We start from the raw sequence: 18,577 nt of genomic DNA on the forward strand, positions 1-18,577 counted from the left end.
GTCACAGCTCTCGCCATCACATAATCTGAAACTCTTAGGATTCATGGTGATTTCCCGGTCGATGACAGTTAAGTTGTCTCCGGAGAGAATTATGGCAATTCAGGGTTCAATAAAACACCTTATTTGCCATCTGAATATATCTGTTCGAGGAGCTATGAAAGTCCTAGGTCTGATGACCTCATCTATGGATGTGGTCCCCTGGGCCAAAGCCCACATTAGATCACTACAGCTAGATATCCTCAGATCTTGGGACAAAAATTTCAGGAACCTGGATGCTTTCTTCAAAGTCTCCAACTTCACCCTTCAAGACCTCAACTGGTGGTTAATCCCGGACACTCTCCGGTCCGGCAAGTACCTTGTTCCCCCACCACAGAAAGTCCTCACAACGGATGCCTCCTCCTGGGGCTGCGGTGCCCATGTAGATCACCTATGGTTTCAGAACAGATGGAGTCAGAAGGAAGTGTCAATATCCTCCAACATGAAGGAACTCAGAGCAGTGAGACTGGCGCTAATGTCCTTTCAATCTCATCTAGGAAATATCCTGGTCCAGTCGGACAACCTGGCAACTGTTTTCTATATAAACAAGCAAGGAGGGACGAGGGGTGCCTCAATGTCGGCCGACTACAGACGACTTATGAGTTGGGCAGAACAACACTCGTTAGGAATTTCAGCAGTTCACATCAAGGGCTCCTTGAACCACACTGCAGATTGCCTCAGCCACAATATCCTCCATCCGGGGGAGTGGAGTCTCAACCCTCAGGTCTTCAGCAGCTTAGCTGCCACATGGGGAATGCCTGACCTGGATGTGATGGCATCGGAAGAGAACAACAAGGTCCTCGGGCTTCTGTTTTCTGTACCACCCACACCGCAGTAGCAGTAGATGGCCTGTCTGTCAGCTGGAGGGAAAAATGAATCTATATTTTGCCTCCCCTCCCCTTAATACTCAGGGTATTGAGAAAAGTTTGGGACAAAAGAGCGGAAGCCATTGCAATCCTGCCATTTTGGCCCCGCAGGGCCTGGTTCTCCCTAGCATTGTCTCTCTCGAAAGGCAGGTTTCTGAAACTGCCGGTATCACTGGACCTCCTGTCCCAGAGAGGGGTATATCACCCGAACCCTTGCAGTCTACATCTCACGGCCTGGAGACTGACCGGCAGAATCTGACGGAAATGGGGCTCTCGTCTGAAGTCATTAACACATTTCTGTCAGCCAGACACCCCTCAACAGTCAAAGTATATAACAGAGTCTGGACCCTGTTCACCACCTGGTGCTCTAGGAATACAGCAAACACAGTCTCTCTTAATACTATCCTGCAATTTCTTCAGGAGGGCTTCAATAAAGGGTTGAAGTTAAATACCCTTAAAGGAACAGTGTCATCACAATTTTTTTTTTAATATGTTAACGATATTAGTGCTTTATTAAAAATGTTTATATTTATTTGTGTGTTTGTGTTTTACTTTTTCTTATTTTTACACTTTTTCTTCCCTATGGGGGCTGGCTTTTTTTTTCCATTTCTGTATGTGTCGATTAACGACACATACAGACATGGAATACGGCAGCCACAGTCCCATAGGGACTGCGAACGGCTCCCGTCCCATCCACTTCAATGTACGCCGTCTGTGTGGGAACTGCGCATGCGCCGCTCCCACACAGTCCAATTTGAAATGCGCGCCGTCCGGCGCCATTTTCCTGTGGACCGGAAGTCGCGGCCAGACAGTAAGATTACTACTTCCGGTCGCGGCTTCCGGACTTGTGCACTTGGACCAGCGGCAGCAGACGGAGCGGACGGGCCCGAGGGAGCCGCGGCGGCAGGAGCAGGTAAGAGATTTCTATGTATGTTCGTGTTTGTGTACGTTTACTACTGTATGTAAACCTACTACACTGTGTGTTAGCTCAAAAAATGGCGACACACAGTGTAGACCGTTCAAACCCCTCGTTTATCCCGGCACTAGCCAGGATAAAGGAGGGGGGGATGCTGAGAGCTCACTAGAGTGAGGGCTTTTTACCCAATTTTGCAATGCTGCAATTTTGGGAATAGCTCCATCTAGTGACCAGCAATGGGAAATATTATAAATTAGAATTAATTTATAATATTTCCTGACTCGTGAAAAAAATAAAAAAAATTTGAACAATGTTTAATCACCTACACACTAAATGTTTAATTAAAAAAAAACAACATGTTTTTCTGGCAACACATTGCCTTTAAGGTGCAGTTCACGGCAATCAATGCCCAATTGCAAAATCGTTTCTCCAACCAGCAGTTGGTGAAAACCTTCTTCAAGGCTTTAAAGGGATCCTGTCATCAACATCTTACCTGTTAAACTAGCCTGACCCCTCAATGGCCGCAGCTGTCCAGAGTTCGTTCCTGTTCTCTTCTTTCCTGAAGTCCTCCTCTGTCGGTAAATATAGTCGTTTACACTTTTCCCGCCTTTTATGGTAATTATTTCTCCCTCTGGGACGGAGCTTCTTAACCACGCCCACTGCCACCACCTGTCCGGCCCTGACTGGCTAAGGAGTTGTCAATCAAAAAGGAGGTGGAGTCCACTCTGAGATGCTGGAGGAATGAAAACCTGACTCTTTTCAGATGAAGATTTGACTCTTTTCTGCTCATTTGCATACGGCGTGGGACCACTGAAAAACGGAATACTAAAGCTACAGAGCTTACTTAGAACATATTTATAGCTTAGATGACAATGAATTTTCACCCACTTTCACCAGGTATTGCTGGCTTTATAGCTAAAATGCTGGTGACAAGTTCCCTTTAAGCAACCTTAGCCCAGTCTCTCAGGTACCATCTCCTTTCTGGGACATTTCAGTAGTGGTATCGGCTCTAACAAAGCCACCGTTTGAACCCACGTAAGAGTCGTCCATCATATTTCTCTCCTTCAAGGCCTTCTTTCTAATGGCAATCACGTAGTCCAGGCTGCATAAGCGAGCTTCAGGCACCCTCCTTCAAAGAACCCTATTTGAGGGACCTGGGAGATTGTCTTCTACTACGTACCAGGGTTCGTAGGCCTGGGTTCTTGCCTAAAGTTCCTTCCTTTAGGAATATAAATCAATAAATATTATTGCCAGTTCTTTTCCCACATCCCCAAGGTGAAGATCAGGAATACTGGCATACACTGGACGTGAGAAGAGCAGCACTCACCTATATTCAAAGGACAAAGGCTTTTAGGAAAGCAGAAAAACTGTTCCTTCAACATGCCGGTCCTAATAAGGGGCAAAAAGCAAGTAAAGCCATCCTAGCCAGGTGGATTAGGTCAACTATTGAAAAATGCTATCATCTCAGTGGCCTTCAATCTCCTCTGCAGATCAGGGCACATTCCACATGCTCTACAGCTACCTCATGGGCAGAATTCGGACATATTCTCCTGGATCAGATCCACATCAGCCTTTGTCAAACACTACTGGCTCGACTCACTGGCATCAGAGGGTTCTCTATTTGGCAAAAGAGTGCTTGAAATGGCATCTGCTATCCCGCCCATATAGCTATTGCTTGGCAAGTCCCATATGTGTTGTGCTGCCAAGGACAATCAGGAAAACCAAAATGTAGTCACCGAAATTTTTATTTCCTGGAGTCCGTAGGCAGCACAAGCTTCCCTCCCTGGCAGAACTTATGTCTATTGCTTCGTAAAAATACGCTGGGGCCCGGTTACCGGTACATACTTATAGGGGAAGTCCTTAATTGCTTAATGCTTATTGTGAATTAACCTGTCTCTGCTTAATTGTACCCCTGGGGGACTAAAACCTATATGTGTTGTGCTTCCAACGGACTCCAGGAAATAACAATTTTGGTGAGTAAATTTTCATGATCTGCACCTTATTATGTAGAATGTGGGCTATTTGCCCTGATAGAGGGAAAAATTCCAGCAATACAAATCCACGGCAATGTAATAAAATCTTTACTTCTTTATTTCAACATTTAAAACATCCACAGCATTAGCAAGGAACACAGGTTTTGCTTACGAGTTTTGGATAAACATCCTTAGTCATAGCTAACCACTGAAGGAAGCTGGAAGCTTTATAAGAGTGTGTTAATGAACACCTGTCAAAAACAGCCTATTCTAGTGTCTCAGGTAATTGCACAGAGACATTAGTGCAATGATGGGGTTAACCTCTATAGAAATTCCCAATCATAGTACACATGGAATAACATATGAATGATCTATACATAATCAATATATTAAATACTGTCTTTTGTTCATACCCTTGGGATTTCTGGTTTCAAGCATAAAGATCCAGAAAGTTTCCCTGCTCAGAAGCATTTGCCTATGATCTCCACCTCTCACTGGCTTAGTAACCCTTTTAATGCCATGAAATAAAAAAGCTGCAACATCACCAGAATGGACATCAGCAAAGTGACGTGACCTGTCTGTTCGTGGTATCAGACAGGTGTCTCCTGATACGAATTTTCAAGGCACCTGCTGTGTAGCCTACATACTGGATATGAGATAATTTACATGTGATCAGATAGACTGTATGGCTGGTATTGCAGTTAATATGACTTTTGATCTGGTAAACTCTGTCATTGGAAGTGGATTTGAATTCCCGCGATTTGTGGGCATGTCTGCATGTAATAAATTTTTTGTGTCCACAGCCATAAAAGCCAGTTGTAGTGAGCCAGGTTTTTTGTGGTTTAATATTAGGGTCACTAGAAAAGAGGCTGGGGGAAAGTAACGAAGTGATGGAGGGCGCTTTTCTGGAAACGTAGGCTGAGATTGGACGCAGGTTTGTTTATTTCTGTTTGTTTCTGTTTTAATTTGACAAGTTCTGCTACTACAATCTCCTGGAATTTATCCAGGACCGAAGGACATGACTGGACAGGGTAGAAATCTGGATTGGGCGTCATGAAGGTATTATTCAGATTATTGCTGCCATTGATGGATTCGCCCTGCAACTGTCGCAACAAAAGGATGTTATATTGTTCCATGAATGACGTATTGATGGTATTGGATGCGCTGGAGATAGCTGTGGTGTCACCGTTGCCAGTTGTATTGTCTGTGGTTTCATCTGATTGTTGAGCTTTCATAAGAGAAAAATGCAGTTTGACTGTCCGAGATATGGCAAATCTGTTAACGTCCAGTAAGGTGTTGTATACGTCATAGTCATTGGTAAGAGCAAATCCCATCCCCTTGGATAACAGGGATATCTGTTGTTCTGTTAGTTTATAACTGGATATATTCATGACTGGGTTATCCATCATTTCTGACGGCGGGATCTCTTACCTGCAAATGCTGATGCTGCTGCAGAATCATCTGTAGCCTCTGGTGCCGACACGATGCAGGACCTGTGAGTGACGTCACAGATCTGCACTGCCAGAAGCTGGGCGTTCTGAAGAGAAGTGGATGATACTTCTCATCAGAAAGCCCAGCAAGTAAAAGTAGTAAACACGCCCCGATGTACGCACATAATACACGCCCAGTTGTACTTTTACTTTTCAACACGCCCAGTTGTACTTTTGCAAGCCTCATTTGCATAAATACGAAAATGGTCATAACTTGGCCAAAAATGCTCGTTTTTTAAAAATAAAAACGTTACTGTAATCTACATTGCAGCGCCTATCTGCTGCAATAGCAGATAGGGGTTGCAAAATCTGGTGACAGAGCCTCTTTAATGACCACGTGTGGGGTATTTCCCTACTCTGCCGAGAAATCAAACCAGCAAAATCTGTACTCCAAAAGCTAAATGGCGTGCCTTCCCTTCTGCCCAAACAGCAGTTTATGACAACATGTTGGGTATTTCCGTACTCTGAAGAAGTTGCTTTACAAATGTTGGGGTGCTTTTCATCATTTATTTGTTGAAAAAATTTAAAATTCTGAGGTAAAGCTACGTCTTATTGGAAAATAATGTAATTTTTCATTTTCACTGCCCAATTCTAATGAAATCTATGAAATACCTGTGTGGTCAAAATCCTCAATACACCCCTAGATGAATTCCTCTAGGGGTGTAGTTTCCGAAATGGAGTCACTTTTAGGGGGTTTCCTTTGTTTTTGTACCACAAGACCTCTTCTAACCTGACATGGTGCCTGAAATATAATTTAAGAAAAGGAAGGCCGAAAAAACCACTAGGTGCTCCTTTGCTTCAGGGGCCTTTGTTTCAGGCCTGTAGCACACTGGGGCCACATGTGGGATATTTCTAAAAACTGCAGAATCAGGGCAATACATATTCAGTTGTGTTTCTCTGGTAAAAACCTTCACTATTACAGGAAAAATGGATTAAAATTGAATTTCTGCAAAAAAAATGAAATTTTCAAATTTCCCTTCCACTTTGCTTTAATTCCTGTGAAACGCATAAAGGGTTAAGAAACTTTCTAAATGCTGTTTTGAATACATTAAGGGTGCAGTTTTTAAAATGGGATGATTTGTGGGGGTTCCTAATATATAAGACCCTCAAAGCTACTTCAGATCTTAACTGTTCCCTAAAAAAATAGTCTTTCGAAATTTTCTTGAAAATGTGAGAAATTGCTGCTAAATTTATAAGCCTTGTAACGTCCCAGAAAAATAAAAGGATGTTCAAAAAATGATGCAAACATAAAGTAGACATATGGGAAATGTTAACTAGTCACTCAATGTATAAAGAAGGAAATAGAGCCGCACTCACCGTATTAGATGTTTTCAAATGCTTTATTGCTCAAAAAATGAAGTGGGGGGAGAGACTGAGTACACAGATTACAGGCAACTGCTGTTGCGCGTAGACACGCTTTCTCAAGCCTTCTGCTGACATCACACGCCTACACGCCCTTATATGCGTGAGTTACGTGGGTTGTCATAGAAACATATAAACATAAAACACGGCACAAGTTAAAAAAGACAAAAGTTATAAAAACACACCTAAATCATTGCGGTCATTGAGGCCAAGGTTACCTAGTGCATTTGTTTTTATAATCCACCTGGCCTCTCTCTGAAGTAACAATCTATTGCGGTCACCACCTGCTGGTGGTGGATTAACCATTTATATCCCTGCAAATGTAAGGACATCTGATCTGCCTGCGTGAGTGCTCCTAATATGTTCTATCAATTTTTGGGCTCCCACACCCGTTACAATAGAATTGCAGTGTTCCCGGAACCTCACATGTAGGCAGTGTATTGTCTTGTCAATATAAAAATGACCACATGGGCAGAAAATGACATACACCACAAATTTGCTTTTGCAATTAATGAATTGGCGCACCCTGACAGTTATACCACCTATTTTTAAACATCTAGACTTCAGAAGGAAGCGACAATGATTACAGTGGCCACATTTATAATTCCCTTTTGGGATAGATTTATCTAGCCAATTTACGTTGTTATATTTAACCCCTTCAGGACTAAGCCTGTTTTGGCCTTCAGGACGAAGCCGATTTTTCAAATCTGACATGTGTCCCTTTTTGTGGTAATAACTCCGGAATGCTTTTGCCTATCCAAGCGATTCTGAGATTGTTTTCTCGTGACATATTGTACGTTATGTTAGGCAAAAAATTTGGTCGATAAATGTAATATTTATTTGTAAAAACACCAAGATTTGAAGAAAATTTGCAAAAATTTGCATTTTTCTAAATTTAAATGTATCTGTTTGTAAAACAGATAGTAATACCACACAAAATAGTTACTAGTTAACATTTCCCATATGTCTACTTTAGTTTGGCATCGTTTCTTGAACACTCTTTTATTTTTCTAGGACATTACAAGACTTAGAACTTTAGCAGCGATTTCTCATATTTTCAAGAAAATTTCAAAAGGCGATTTTTACAAGGACCAGTTCAGTTCTGAAGTGGCTTTGAGGGCCTTATATATTAGAAAGTCCCCATAAATCACCCCATTTTAAAAACTGCACCCCCTCAAAGTATTCAAAACAGCATTCAGAAAGTGTTTTAACCCTTTAGGCGTTTCACAGGAATTAAAGCAAAGTAGAGGTGAAAGTTACAAATGTCATTTTTTTTTTACAAAATTCATTTGTAATAAAAAAAATTCTATACCACAGAAGGTTTTACCCGAGAAATGTAACTTATTATTTATTGCCCAGATTCTGCAGTTTTTAGAAATATCCCACATGTGGCCCTAGCGTGCTAATGGACTGAAACACAGGCCTCAGAAGCAAAGGAGCACTTAGTGGATTTTGGGGCCTCCTTTATTTTACCATGTCAGGTTTGAAGAGGTCTTGTGGGGCCAAAACAATAAAAAAAAACAAGTGACCTCATTTTGGAAACTACACCCCTCAGGGAATTTATCTAGGGGTATAGTTAGCATTTTGAACCCACAGTTTTTTTGCTAAATTTATTTGAATTAGTATGTGAAGATGAAAATCTACTTTTTTTCTGAAAAAACCTAGAAATTTTTAATTTTTTCAAGGAATAAAAGAAAAAAAAACACCCCAACATATGTAAAGCAATTTCTCCCGATTATAGCAATACCCCATATGTGGTAATAAACTGCTGTTTGGACCCACAGCAGGACTCAGAAGGGAAGGAGCACCATTTGGATTTTGAAATTCTGATTTTGCTGGAATAGTTTTCAGTGCCATGTCGCGTTTGAAATGCACTGGAGGGACCAAAATAGTGGAAACCCCTGGAAAGTGACCCCATTTTGGAAACTACACTCATCAAGGAATTTTTCTAGGGGTAAAGTTAGCATTTTGACCCCACAGTTGTTTTGCTGAATTCATTGGAATTATTCTGTAAAGGTAAAAATCTACTTTTTTTCTGAAAAAAGGTAGCCATTTTTAATTTTTACAAGGAATAAAGGAGAAAAAGCACCCCAACATTTGTATAACAATTTCTCCCGATTACGGAAATATACCATATGTGGTAATAAACTGCTGTTTGGACCCACAGCAGGGCTTAGAAGGGAAGGAGCGCTATTTGTCTTTTGGAGCTCAAATTTAGCTGAAATGATTTTTGGGTGCCATGTCGCATTTGCAAAGCCCCTGAGAGGCCAAAACAGTGGAAAGCCCCCAAAAGTGGAAATTACACCACTTAAAGAATCTATCTAGGGATATAGTGGGCATTTAGACCCCACAAGTCTTTTGCAGGATTTATTAGAATTAGGCCGTGAAAATGAATATCTACATTTCTTCCACTAAAATGTTGCATTTTTTCAATTTCACAAAGGATAAAGGGGGTAAAAGCTGCCCAACATTTGTAAAGCAATTTCTCCCGAGTATGGCAATATCCCACGTGTGGTCATAAATGGTTTTTCATTAGAAAGTAATTAACCCTTTCTGGACTAATCCATTTTTTTCTTTTCCTTTTTAGTTTTTTCCTCCCCGCGTTCCAAGAGCCACAACTTTTTTATTTTTCAGTCAATAGAGCGGTATGAGGGCTTATTTATTGAGGGAAGAGCGGTCGTTTTTATTGGTACCATTTTTTGGTACATGCAACTTTTTGAGCACTTTTTATTACATTTTTAGGTAGAGCCAAGGTGACCAAAAAACAGTGATTTTGCCGTTTTAAATGCTTTATTTTTCACATGAGACGCTCCATACATCACCCCCCACACTACGACATGCTATGTCATGGTGCGCGAAGGGGTTAATGAGCAGCGGATGGTGCAGAGTGAAAATTACAATTTTCCACTGATATGCCATTTTAGTGCACTACATGTTATGCCCAGTTTGTGCCACTGAAGACAAATACCTCAGAAAATATTAACCGGGTTCTCCCGGGTATGGCAATGCCATATCTATGGACGTAAACTGGTGTTTGGGCATGTTGCAGGGCTCAGAAGGGAGGGAGCGGCATTTGGCTTTTGGGGCGCAGATGTAGCTTGGTAGTAGTTCTGTTTGGGGTTTTACTGGTGTTTCAGTTTATAATGTGGGGGCATATGTTATCTGTGCGGAGTACATCAGGGTACATGTTATCTGTGCGGGGTACATCAGGGTATAATAACAGGGTATAATAATGCAGTAAATAAATAATAATCCGCAGATATGTGGCCGGTATCGCACTGATAAATGGCGCCCAATCTTATCCGCTTTTGGACACTCTGCACATTTTGCATCGCCATATTCTGGGAGCCAGAACTGTTTTCTTTTTTCTCCACCGGAGCTGTGTGAGGGTTTATTCTTTGCGGGACAATCTGTAGTTTTCATTGGTACCATTTTGGGGTACCAGAATTTTTTTTGATCACGTTTTATTCCATTTTTTGGCAAGCAAGGTGACCAAAAACCATCAATTCTGACAATGTTTTTTATTCTTTTTTTTTTATGGCGTTCACCCTGGGCTATAAATTACCATTATATTTTATAATGCGGGTCGGTACGATTACGGCGATACCATATGTATATAATTTTTTTTATGTTTTGCTGCGTTTGTGCAATAAAATCACTTATTTATAAAATAAATTATTTTTTGTGTCACCATATTCTGAGAGCGATAACTTTTATTTTTCAGTCAAAAACGCGGTGTAAGGGCTTGTTTTTTGCGGGATGGGTTGTAGTTTGTATTGGTACCATTTTGGCGTACATGCGACTTTTTGATCACTTTTTATTTTATATTTTGGGAGGGGTGGTGACCAAAAAATTGTGATTCCGGCACTGTTTTTCGTTTATTTTTTTCGCGGTGTTCACCGTGCGGGAAAAATAATATTACAGTTTTATAGTTGGGGTCGTTACGAACGCGGTGATACCAAATATGTGTACTTTTTTTAACGTGTTAATTTTTTTCCTATAATAGACTTATTATAGGAAAAAAAGCATTCTTTGTTTATGTCACTTCTAACTTTTATTTTTACACTTTTTAAAAACATTTTTATCTTTTTTTTACTTTTTTTACTTGTCCCACTCGGGGACACTTAGACTTGTTGCTCTGATCGCTGCTGGAACACATTACACTACACACGTAGTGTAATGTGTTCTAACTGTCATTGTGATGTAACTGTCACACTGACAGGAAGCATCGGAGGACCAGCCGGAGGCTGATCCTCCGAGGCTTCCGTACATGGCAACCCGGAGGTCATTGTCTGGCCTCTGGTTGCCGTGAGAAGGATCGCCAGCCCCTGCAAATACATGTGGGGAGCTGCCGATCCTCTGTAAACCTCTTCAATGTGGTGATCGCAATCGACCACCGCATCGAAGGGGTTAATTGCCGATTTCAGCGGCGAAATGCCGCTGATCGGCAACGGGGAGAGCAGGGCTGACACCCTGCACAGTTAACCGCCGCTGCGGTGTAGCGCCGCGCGGCGGTTAACTGTCAAAGCACTGACGTTAGTGCACGTCAAGGTGCGCAAAGTGACTGCACACATTGACGTGCATTAACGTCAAGGTGCGGGAAGGGGTTAAATGTACTGCTTACCAACATTGTCCTTGATGTTTTTACTACGTCTGAAGCTAATCAGTGGTTTATTCAAAGCCAAGTCTCTCAAATCAGGATCTCTCTCTATAATATGCCAGATTTTATAGATAGATGATCTAATGACAGATTCAAAAGGGCTAAATTGGAAAGTAAAGGTAAATCTCGGTTTTCTCTTATTGATTTCCCTATTGGCACTATTACAATGCTGTTAACTAGTCTCTATTTTGTGTGGTATAACTATCTGTCTTACAAGCAGATACATTTGAATTTAGAAAAATGCTAATTTTTGCAAATTTTCTCTAAATTGTGGTGTTTTTCACAAAAAATATTGAATTTATCGACCAAATTTTTTCACTAACATAAAGTACAATATGTCACGAGAAAACAATCTCAGAATCACTTGGATAGGTAAAAGCATTCCGGAGTTATTACCACATAAAGTGACAGATTTAAAAAATGAGGCTGTGTCATTTGGTCCAAAAGTGGCTGCGTCCTTAAAGGGAATGTGTTGCCAGCAAAACATGTTTTTTTTTTTTAATTAAACAGTTAGTGTATAGGTGATTAAACATTGTTCTAATTTTTTTTTTTTTTTTTTTCACGAGTCAGGAAATATTATAAATTGGATTCAATTTATAATATTTCCCAGCACTGGTCACTAGATGGAGCCATTCCCAAAATTGCAGCATTGCATGTGGTAAAGCAACCACATTGCTTTATGCTGCAAAATTGGGTAAAAATCCCTCGCTCTAGTGAGCTCTCCGAATCCCCCCCTCCTTTATCCTGGCTAGTGCCGGGATAAACGAGGGGTTTGAACGGTCTAACCTCCTACACTGTGTGTCGCCATTTTTTGAGCTAACACACAGTGTAGAAGGTTAACATACAGTAGTAAACACACTGAAACACGAACATACATAGAAATAACTTACCTGCTCCAGTCACCGCCGCTCCCTCCGGTCCATCCGCTCCGTCTGCTGCCGCTGCTCCATGTGCACAAGTCCGGAAGCCGCGACCAGAAGTAGTAATCTTACTGTCCGGCCGCGACTTCCGGTCCACAGGAAAATGGCGCCGGACGGCGCGCATTTCAAATTGAACTGTGTGGGTGCGGTGTATGTGCTGTTCCCACACAGCGGCGTACACGAAAGTGGATGGAACGGGCCCCGTTCGCAGTCCCTATGGGACTGGAGCTGCCGTATTCCATGTCTGTATGTGTCGTTAATCAACACATACAGAAATGGAAAAAAAAATGGCAGCCCCCATAGGGAAGAAAAAGTGTAAAAATAAAAAAAAGTAACACACAAACACACAAATTAATCCAAACGTTTTTAATAAAGCACTAACATCTTTAAAGAGGCTCTGTCACCAGATTTTGCAACCCCTATCTGCTATTGCAGCAGATCGGCGCTGCAATGTAGATTACAGTAACGTTTTTATTTTTAAAAAACGAGCATTTTTGGCCAAGTTATGGCCATTTTTGTATTTATGCAAATGAGGCTTGCAAAAGTACAACTGGGCGTGTTGAAAAGTAAAAGTACAACTGGGTGTGTATTATGTGCGTACATCGTGGCGTGTTTACTACTTTTACTAGCTGGGCGTTGTGTATAGAAGTATCATCCACTTCTCTTCACAACGCCCAGCTTCTGGCAGTGCAGACACAGCCGTGTTCTCGAGAGATCACGCTGTGACGTCACTTCCCCAGGTCCTGCATCGTGTCAGACGAGCGAGGACACATCGGCACCAGAGGCTACAGATGATTCTGCAGCAGCATCAGCGTTTGCAGGTAAATCGATGTAGCAACTTACCTGCAAACGCTGATGCTGCTGCAGAATCAACTGTAGCCTCTGGTGCCGATGTGGCCGACACGATGCAGGACCTGTGAGTGACGTCACAGATCTGCACTGCCAGAAGCTGGGCGTTCTGAAGAGAAGTGGATGATACTTCTCATCAGAACGCCCAGCTAGTAAAAGTAGTAAACACGCCCCGATGTACGCACCTAATACACGCCCAGTTGTACTTTTACTTTTCAACACGCCCAGTTGTACTTTTGCAAGCCTCATTTGCATAAATACAAAAATGGCCATAACTTGGCCAAAAATGCTCGTTTTTTACAAATAAAAACGTTACTGTAAGCTACATTGCAGCGCCTATCTGCTGCAATAGCAGATAGGGGTTGCAAAATCTGGTGACAGAGCCTCTTTAACATATTAAAAAAAATAATTTGGTGACACTGTTCCTTTAAGGGGTTAACAATCAGCCGCATTAGCTTGATTGAGCAGTCTGAAAGAATGGAATTTCATTCCAGTATGAACTGCTGGGAATACGATGAGACACTAGAACAGGCTGTTTTTAACAGGTGTTCATTAGCACACTCTTATAAAGCTTCCAGCTTCCATCAGAGGTTAGCTATGACTAAGGATGTTTATCCGAAACGCGTAAGTGAAACCTGTGTTCCTTGGTAATGCTGTGGATGTTTTAAATGTTAGAATAAAGAAGAAAAGATTTTATTACATTGCCGTGGATTTGTATCGCTGGAATTTCTCCTATCCCTGTGTGTGTCCTGCTCTGGACTTATCCATGCCTGATACTGCCATGTGCGAATTGTGGATCGGTGGTTTGTTTGGAGGTGAGTTGGCTATTTAACCTGTTGCTGCTATTTGCCCTGATGTAAGCATCCTATGTTATAATTATATGTGAGAGCATTGCTCTCTGATTATATGAGAATAATAATCATATTCAAAACACTATAGTGTTAGTAGAATACTTATGCAGTATCAAGAGAGACCTGATTACTACATCTGCTTTTGTTGTGAAGATATTCTTATCACTATAAAGGGCTTAGGTGTGTTGAGGAAGTAAAGGTTTGATGCAGAATGGGTGCTTTAGTTTAACTTAGGCCTCATGCACACTTACGTCACCGTTTTCACGGCCGCTTTTGATGGGTCCGTGAACCCGTTTTAGCGGCCATGTGCACTCCATGTTTCCGTTTCCGTGCACCGAGAATGGTACTGTCCAGAGTGCATGAGCTGCACTGATCGGCGGTAACTCTTTCAGCACCCTGGACAGTACCATGCTCGGCGCGCGGAAAATACAATTTTAATGTAATAAAAAAAAAGTTCATACTTACATTCCTCCTGTCCGGCCTCCAGCGATGACGTTCAATCCATGTCGCCGCGGCCTCGGCAGCCAATCACAGGCTGCCTCGGCAGCCAATCACAGGCTGCCGCGTCACAAAAGAAGGTCGGACTGGAGGAAGAAGAGGGACTCGTCACCAAGACAACGACCGGGTACGTATGAAATGCTTTTTATTTTATTTTTAATCAGCAGCCTCTTTTCTCTATCAGTTATTGATAGAGACAAATGGCTGCCGATTAGTGTAATATTTTTCTAATGTCTTTCTGCCCGCCTGGCGGTTGCTAGGCAACGGCTCCGTCACACATGGACGGCACACGGATGCCTTCCGTGTGCCTTCAGTTTTTTTGACGGCCCCATTGACTTGCATGGGCCTCACGGTCACGGAATCCCGGACCAAAGTAGGACATGCTCTACTTTGGATCGGAAAGGAGCAACGGACCGTCAAAAAAACTGAAGTGTGCATGGCCCCATTGAAATTAATGGGTTCAGGGTGCTATCTGTGACAAAAACGGATAGCACCCTGAAGGAAAAAACTGAAGTGTGCATGAGGCCTTAGCCCCCACAGCTGGTTCTGCTGTAGGTGCATTGTTTTTGAACATGTATTAACCCCTTAATGACCAGGCGATTTTGCACGTTAATGACCAAGGATTATTTTTTGTTTTTTCATGGTCGCATTCCAAGAGTCGTAATTTATTTTTTTATTCCGTCGACATAGCCGTATAAGGGCTTGTTTTTTGCGGGACGAGTTGTATTTTGTAATTGTACCATTTTTAGATGCTTATAATATATTGATTAACTTTTATTAACTTTATTTTAGGAGAGAATTGAAAATAAGCAGCTATTCCAGCATTGATTTTCACGTTATAAATTTACGCCGTTTACTATGCAGCGTAAATAACATAACTTTATTCTATGGGTCGGCACGATTATGGGGATACCAAATATGTAAAGGTTTTATAGGTTTTCCTGCATTTGCACAATAAAAAGCCTTTTAGAAAAAAATTACTTGTTTTTGCATTGCCACATTCCAAGAGACGTAATTTTTTTATTTTTCGTCAATGTGGCCGTATGTGGGCTTGATTTTTGCGGGCCAATGTGTAGTTTTCATTAGTACTATTTTGGGGTACATAGGACTTATAGATTAACTTTTATTTAATTTTTTTATGGGGGGAATGGGAGAAAAGAGAATTTTGCCGTTGTTTTTTGCGGTTTTTTTGGACGCCGTTCATCCGGCGGTTTAATGTGTTAATTTTATTGTTCAAGTCGTTATGATATGCATGTGTTATTTGTTTTGACACTTTTACAAAAAAAAAAAGTTTGATTTGATTTTGACAAACTTTTTTTTTTTTTTTTTTAACTAACTTTATTTAACTGATTGACATTTTTTTTTTTAGTCCCACCAGGGGACTTCACTATGCGATCTGCTGATCGCATATATAATGCTTTGGTATACTTAGTATACCAAAGCATTATTGCCTGTCAGCGTAAAACTGACAGGCAATCTGTTAGGTCATGCCTCCGGCATGGCCTAATAGGCATTTGCTGAAGGCAGACCTGGGGGTCTGTGTTAGGCCCCCGGCTGCCATGGAAATCCAACGGCGACCTGCGATTTCTTTGCGGGGGTGCCGATGGGGTGACAGAGGGAGCTCCCTCCCTCTGTCAAACACAGTAGATGTCGCTGTCACTATTGACAGCGGCATTTAATGGGTTAAACTGCCGGAATCGGAGCGCGCTTCGATTCCGGCAGTTGCAGCAGGAGCCAGGCTGTGTATAACAGCCGTGCTCCTGCCGCTGATCGCGTGGGTACAGTGTCAGTACCCGCGCCATCATTTGGACGGATATATCCGTCCTCCTGCGCGAACTAGCAGCTGCAGAAGACGGATATATCCGTCCTTCGGCGTTAAGGGGTTAAAGGGAACCTGTCACCAGCATTTCACCTATTAAACCAGCAATACCTGGTGAAAGTGGGTGAAAAATAATTTCTATTTAACCTATAATTGTCTTCTAAGTCGGCTCTGTAGCTTTAGTATTCAGTTATTTAGTGTTCCCACACGTATGCTAATGAGCATAAAAGAGTCATATCTTCATTCCTCAAGCCTTTCCGAGTTTACCCCGCCTCCTTAGATTTAATTGACAGCTCCACGCCTTCCCCCAGCACACAAAATCCTGCGCTTGCACATTGATGTCCTCTTCTGGTGCGTGCGCACAATGGGACACTGGATTATTACGATAAAAGGCGCAAAATGTTTGCAGACCTTTATTTACAGTCGGAGGAGGAGTTTAGGAGAGGGGATAACGGTAATGAACTTTTGATAGCAGCGGCCAGTGAGGGATAAGTAAAGTTCAATAGGTGAAATGCTGGTGACAGGTTCCCTTTATTAACCCCTTGCGTACCTTCTCCGCAATAGTACGTCGCAGGGCGCTCATTGCAGCAGACCTTCGCCGTACTATTGCGGAGAAGGAATAAACTGTCACTATGTGAAATCACATAGTGATATAACAGCGGCGGCAGCTGTCATTGACAGCTAACCGTCTCTGTTACCGGCCTGGGGACCAATTAGCAGTCCCCAATGCCGGCGATTGCTGTGATTGGTCAGTCTCTGAAGACTGACCAAACACAGCCGTCTGACGTCGTCTACAGGAGAAAGCTCCGGTCACTTTCTCTGATCTCCTCATTTCTGTGAGATCCGTGAGGAGATCAGAGAAAGCGGTGTAAAAAAAAAAAAAATAACACTTTTTATTAACCCCTTCCCGAAAATGGGCGTATAGTAACGCCCAGAGGATGAAGCGGGCACAGGAGCTGTGTTCGCTCCATCTTCATCGGTTGTCGGCTGTAATATACAGCCGACATCCCACTGCAACTACAGCGATCACTGTCCTCTCCGATCGCTGTAATTTAACCCCTTAAATGCCGCTGTCAATAGCGACAGCGGCATTTAAGTGATTGATACAGAGGGAGGGGGCTCCCTCTGCACCCCATTGCCCCCCCCCACGCCTAGCAACGGCTTCCTGGTTGCCAGGTACGGGAGCCTATTAGGTCCTGCCCAAGGCAGGACGTAATAGGCTCAACTGTCAATTGTAAAGTGACAGTTACAATACACTGCACTACACAAGTACATACAGTAGTGCAGTGTATTGTACAGGGGATCAGAAGATCAGATCTTCCAGTCCCCTAGTATGTGTAAAATAAAAAGTGAAAAAAAGTTTTAGATAAATAAATAAAAGTTTTACGTAATAAAAACAATAATCGCCGTGTTTCCCTGATCAAGCCGTTTATAATTAGAAAAAAATGAAAAAAAGACAAAAACTAGACATAATAGGTAATGCCGCGTTCGTATTGGCCTGACCTAAAAAAATATCATATTATTTATTCTGTACGGTGAACACCGTAAAAAAAATACAATAAAAAACAATGGCAGAATTTCCTTTTTTGGTCTCGTTTGTTTCCAAAAAAATGGAATAAAAAGTGATCAAAAAGTCGTGCGAAGCCAAACATGGTACCAATAAAAACTACAGTGTGTCACGCAAAGAACAAGCCCTCACAAAACTCCGTCGACAAAAAGATAAAAAAGTTATGGCTCTCAGGATATGGTGACACAAACATTTTATTTAGAAAAAAGTGTTTTTAGTTGGTAAAAGTAGTAAAACATATAAAAACTATATAAATTTGGTATTGCCATAATCGTATCGAACCGCAGAATAAAGTAAACATGTTGTTTATACTGCACAGAGAACGGCGTTAAAAAATTATAAAAAAAACAGTGAAAGAATTTCTGTTTTTTGGTCTCCTCACTTCACAAAAAATGGAGTAAAAACTGATCAAATTATCGCATGTACCCCAAAATTATACTAATAAAAACGACAGCTCATCCCATGAAAATCAAGCACTCACATAGCTCGTCAACGGAAAAATAAAAAGTTATGACTCTTGGAACGCAATAATGCAAAACGACGGCCCAAACTAATTTATATGCGTAGCAGTTCTTCAGCTAGAACTCCACGTGATTATTTGCAGCCCCCACTAGTAGACCCTGTAAATGCAGCGGAAACTGACATTTTGGGGTCTGTGCTACGTATGGGGCTAGTGAAGAAGTCAAAGATTAGGCAATACTGGAGTGCGGATGTTTTGTACAACACCACAGACAACCCTTTAGAAGTGCGACTCCTACACCCAATAATCC

The sequence above is a fragment of the Rhinoderma darwinii genome, chromosome 2, assembly GCF_050947455.1.
Source record: "Rhinoderma darwinii isolate aRhiDar2 chromosome 2, aRhiDar2.hap1, whole genome shotgun sequence".
Classification (NCBI taxonomy): domain Eukaryota; kingdom Metazoa; phylum Chordata; class Amphibia; order Anura; family Rhinodermatidae; genus Rhinoderma; species Rhinoderma darwinii.